The sequence below is a fragment of the Echinops telfairi genome, unplaced genomic scaffold (genome assembly GCF_000313985.2).
Source record: "Echinops telfairi isolate 266 unplaced genomic scaffold, ASM31398v2 ScPeMD7_7412;HRSCAF=8450, whole genome shotgun sequence".
Lineage (NCBI taxonomy): Eukaryota > Metazoa > Chordata > Mammalia > Afrosoricida > Tenrecidae > Echinops > Echinops telfairi.
In genome coordinates, this window is record NW_022111312.1 from 13,467,815 (window position 1) to 13,473,531 (window position 5,717).

Below are 5,717 nucleotides of genomic sequence, written 5' to 3' on the forward strand. Positions count from 1 at the left end.
GGCTGGCCTCCTGGGGGTGGAGCGAAGGGTAGCCGCCCGCCCACCGTGCTGCGAACTGCGCCCTACTGACCAGACAGGCCCGCGCGTCCTACCTGGAGGGCCCTGACCCACGGAAATGGCCTCACCTGCCACAACCCTGGGCGTACAGGACCCAGCCTTGGCGTCTGCCATTCCCAGCCAGCCATCGATGCCTCCAACCCACGCAAGAAACAGACAGGCAATGAGTTCCAAGCACGCAGCTCCCAGCAAACCGGGATCCCTGCTCTTGTGGGGGCGGGGGTGGGGGGGCATTCTAGCGATGGGGACAGACCCTAAGACGCAGATTGTATGCGTTACAGGGGGTACGTTGCAGGGGGAACGGACCAGGGTGACAGCCAACAATACATGCTCATCGGCTGCCCAGAAACCCGGAGAAGCCTTCTTAGAGGTGAACCTGTCATTCGCTCGCAGCCTCCCGTAAGGGGACTTCGGAGGCCACATTTAAAGTGCGCTCATTTCTGGATCCAGTAGGAATTGCTGTCACACACAGACTTCAGCAGGGAGCAAGGCTGCTGGTTTGAAACAATGAATGATGGTCGGAAAAGTCTGTAAAGAACTGAAATGCCCTCCCATAGGCTGGCCAAAAGACAAAAAATGCCAGAGGGCGGGATTCCACGGAAGACTGGATAAAAAAAGACGATGTCTAAGAGACACGGTCTCTTATATATATAAGGGGTGCCGCTCCGGAGCGGAGCGAGTGGGAGCACAGGGTGGGATCACGTGCAGGCGTTGTTACCGTGACTCTGAAAGGCACCTGTCATGCGGATCCAAACCCCTGGGGGCGCTCAGACTTGGGAGCACACCCAGGCTCTGGTGCTTTGGCCCTTTCGGTCTGCTTTCTATCTAAGAGGGTATTTCAGAAACCTACAGCATCGGGGAGCTGTGGGGATGGGCTGTACCTTATGTCCCCAGAGAGATGATTTATAATGTTCTCTATCAAAATGGCCATGATGCTTCTAAAGTGAGCCTGACACATACATAAACCATAGCTATAAATGGATTGGGGGGGTAGGGGCTCACACTTAATTCTGGCCTCAATCTAAGAACAATTAGTTCCTATGACAGGACCCTGCCCGAAGCTCACCCTCATGCAGAAGTCGCTGAAGATATGGATGCTATTCCAAAGTGTGGTGAGGAAACCAGATGGTGCCTGGCTGTCAGAACAATGAGTGTCTGGGGTCTTAAAGGTTTGTCTTGAAACAAGCATCATCAGAGAGAGAGAGAGAGACGTCAACTAAGTCCACATGGACGAAGCCCACCAGCCTGTGTTACCCAAGGACTGTAAATAATAAAACCCAAGCGAAAGGAGGGAACAGCACCAGAGCTTAATTCCTAAACACCTTGTTTGTGGAAGGCTGTGGATGACAGTGGAAGCCCAAAATCCATTTGCAGGATCCCCACATGGATTAAGACTCTGGTGGTCCCCTCTGACCCGTAGTCGATGTGTGCAAATAGCCTTATCAGACAGATTTTGTGACAGATGTAGTTAAGTTAAAATGTAACTACCGTTTGATCTCCCTTCTGACCCATTTGAAAGTTGTTTCCGTTGTTAATAAGACCACCTCAGGTGATCAGTGGGAGGGGTGGGCTGACTCCGGCCAGGTGGCTGTCCTTCTGCGACAGTTCTCACACCATGCCCTCCCAGGCTGGGGCAGTTGACCCTTTGTCCTTTCACAGCTTCCGAGGCCACCCAGCATCGGCCATGGTGCCTTGCAGTGATACATTTCCAGGATGACGAATTTCTGGTTTAGCGGTGGCTCCTAAGTCTGTGCCCTTTGATATGAATTAGACAGACCCTCATTTTGAAACTAGGGAACCAGCCCCTGCTCAAAGCAGGTGCTTCATCACAAAGGCCTTCACGCTGGCTGCACCAAATACTCCAATATTGCAGATAAATACTGCAAATAAATACTCCAAAAGGCTTCCAGTCCTTTCTTTGCACTAAAAACAAAACCAAACCAAACCATTTCCATGAAGTTGATTATGACTCATGGCAACCCCGTAGGGCAGAGTAGAACTGCCCCATGGGGTTTCAGGAGCAGATAATCTTTGAGGGAGCAAACAGCTTCATCTTCAATGGGCAGCCCGTGGGTGGGTTTGAACTGCCAACTGTGTGGCTAGCAATCCAATTAGTGCTTAACACACACCACCACCAGGGGTTTCTTTTCTTTCTCTCCACTAACCAAACCCAGGCCACTGCCAGATGCAGTCCACCTGGAGTGCAAGCTAGTCACAGCCACCCTCTAGTGCAGGGTACAATGCCCCTTTGGGTTTCTGATCATGAACATTTTTTTCTGAAAGTTTTATTGACATATAATTTACATATCACACCATTCAATAGTTCAAGCACACCAAGAAGAATTGTACAATCATCACCGCAATCTGTTTTAGAACCTTTTTCCTTCGCGTCCTCGTTATTAGCCCCTCGTTTTCCCCCAGCTTCCCCTGCCATACTCCCAAGGAACCAACAGTCATTACCGTCTCAACAGAATTTCCTATCCTGGATTTCATATACAGAAAAAAACATGAAAGAAACAAAAACTAATGACAGTAACAAAACAGCATGTAAAATCCTCAATCGAAAAGTAAGCAGAAAGTATTTAAAACTAGAACAAAATTGAGTGGATTGTAATGATAGGGTGATACATTTTAACTGACCTGCACCTTCAACAATCCATTTTGCAATGGGAGACTGTCAATCTCTAAGGGGGCGTCTTTTCCCTAGGAGCGGATGGCGGATGGCGGCTTTGAACTGCCCCATGCGGCAATCACTACACCGTCACACAATCAGGGCTGATGTTTTTTTTTCCCCCTTCCCCTCTCACTAAAGGACAGCTGAACAGGAATGGTGTACACTTGTTCTGACTGACACTCGGAACTCAAAGACCTACTTAGACTTCCCACACTGCAAAGCAGCTCTCATTCGAAACCGGAGGACGTACTGCAAGAGTGCTGGCCTGCTGGTCCGGACTGAAGGCTCTGCCAGGCCGAGAACCTACATCACTGTGAACAAAGCATCCCATGCGTCTTTGTCTAGGGCACAAGCCACTGGTTCATGGGCCTTCACAAAACTGCTCAAACACCACCACAACCTAGCGCATGTTCATCACCCCGGAAACTTTGTAGCCTGTCGTGATGGCTCCCCAGTCATCCCTCCTCTAGGCCCATGGCTACCTGCTTTCTCTCTCTGTGGGTGTGGCTATTCTGGACATTGCTGCGAAATGGAATCACGTGCGGTGGCCTTCTGTGACTGGCCCCGTTCACTCCGAATCAGGTTTTTAAGGCTCCTGCATGCAGCCCGCAGGGACTGGGATGGAGTCCATTCTTAGGGTGGGCCACAGTTTACTCAGTCACAGGTGACTGGCCACTGCGGTGATGCCCACTTCTGGAGTGTCAGACAGACAGACAGACACACAGACAGATACACAGACAGACAGACACACACATTCACGAGTCAGACAGATGGGTGTTCTAATTCCAGTTCTGCTTCTCACTAGGCATGTAACCCTAAACAGGCACGTGCACCTGCTGAGCCTCAGTCTCCTCAGCTGTGAAATGGCGAGAAGACCACCTGGCACCACCTGTCTGTCAGGGTGTCGCACTGTGATGGTTGGCGTGTGGCTGTAATGCTGCCAGTCATTCCACCAGCCTCTCAAATATCAGCAGGGACAGGTTTCAGTGGGGCTTCCAGCTACGACAGATTGGAGGAAGGAAAAGGCAGACCACGTTGGACAAAGCAGCCACGGAAAACCGGATGAACGGCGGAGGAAGAGTGTCAGATATAAAGTCGGAAAGTGAGGCCCTGAGGTTGAAAGGCACTCAGAATACGACTGAGGAAGAGATGCCTCCTCAAAGCAGCGCAGACCTTAGTGATGTGGATGCAGCAAGGCATTCATCCGGGACCTTCATTTGCTGCTGGAGCATGGCACAATGAGAATGAGCAGATGCAAACACCCACCAGTAATCAAAACCCATTAAGTACGAATGTAGGGAAACCAGAAGACTCCATAGATGAATTGAAGTCCATAGGAACTGATGTCCTAGGCACTAGTGAGATGGCTATGGGTTATTTTGAATTAAATAGAGATGGTCCACTAGCCCCGAAATTACATATTCAAGAGGATTGGCATTACATTCACTGTCAAAAAAACAAAACAAAACAATATAGCAAATATTTCAAGATCTAGCATGGAACAAAATGCTGTCAGTCATAGGATAACATCGCTCTATCTATCAGGAAGACCAGTTAGTGCTGTTATTCAAATTTACATACCAACCATTAAGGCTACAGCTAAAGACATTGAAGACCTCTACCAGCTTCTGCAATCTGAAACCAATTAAGCACTCAGTTGAGATGCACTGGTAGTTGCTGGTGATTAGAATGCGAACGTTGGAAACAGAGACGAAGGACCAGAAGTTGGAAAATATGGCCTTGGCAATAGAAACAAAGTTGGATAGAATTGTGCAAGACCAACAACGTCTTTACTGTAAACACCTTTTATCACTGACCCAATGGCCACTGCACACAGGGACCTCACAAGATGGAATACAAATCGACTACATCTGTGGAAAGAGAAGGTGGAGCAGCTCAGTATCATTTGCCAAAATACACAAGGCCAGGAGCCAACTAGGGAATGGACCATCAATTGTTCCTATGCAGGTTCGGGTTGAACTGTGAATGTTCTGAAGAGTATTAAAACAAGTCTTGGAGTGTGTCCCACCTGAATTTAGAGACCACCTCAAGAAAATAGGTTCGAGTGCCTGGCGATTAGGAAGACTAGTGCCTGGAGTCTTAAAGCCTGTCTCAAAACAAGCAGTCACGCAAGGGAGGCATCAGCCAAGTCCACATGGAAGAACCACATCAGCTTGTGTGATCCAAGGACTGTAAACAATAAACTCCAAATCTGAAGGAGGGAACCATATCAGAGTGTAAATTCTGAACACTTGGTTTGCAGAAGGGTATGGATGAGTGGCGCTCAAAACCCATTTGCAGGGTTCCCACGTGGATGAGGCTTCCAGGAAATCTCTTCTGGGCACAGCCTGGCGAAACATAACCATTTTCCATCTGTTCCTTCCTTCTGACCCATTTCACAGTTGTTTCCGTTCTTATTCTTCTCTTGATTTCTTTTTGAGGTTTTCCCTCCGTTTTGTTTTGCCATGTTGTTGGTTTATGTTTTTTTTGGGGGGTGGGTGTCATTTCTTGGTTTTGTCTTGCATGATTTTCTGGATATGAAATCCAAGAAAGGTAAATCTACAGAGGCAGTACCTGGATTAAACTTCCTAGGGGCACGGCAGGGGAGGTTGGGGGCAGATGGGGAGCTGACAACAAGAGTCTGAGAAAGAAGAAACTGCTCTGAAATGGATGGTGGCGATGACGGCACGACTTTTCTTAATACGCTGGGCTATTGAATTTGAGAGGTCAACACTGAGACGGAAATGGGATTGAGACAAAGAACGTGAGGTTCAGAGCGGCTTTATTAGGGCAGGGAAAGAGCTCCCGGGAGGGAAGGGAGAGCAGAGAAAGGGACAGGAGCATCTTAAGCTCCTGGGAAGTTCTGAGACCCAAAGAGTTGGGTCAGGGAAATTGCAGCTTGTCGGTGAGGTGGTCGGAGATATATATGGCTCGAGCTAGGGAGGTATACATTGACAACAAGAAGGGAGATTTTTTGCTTGCAGCT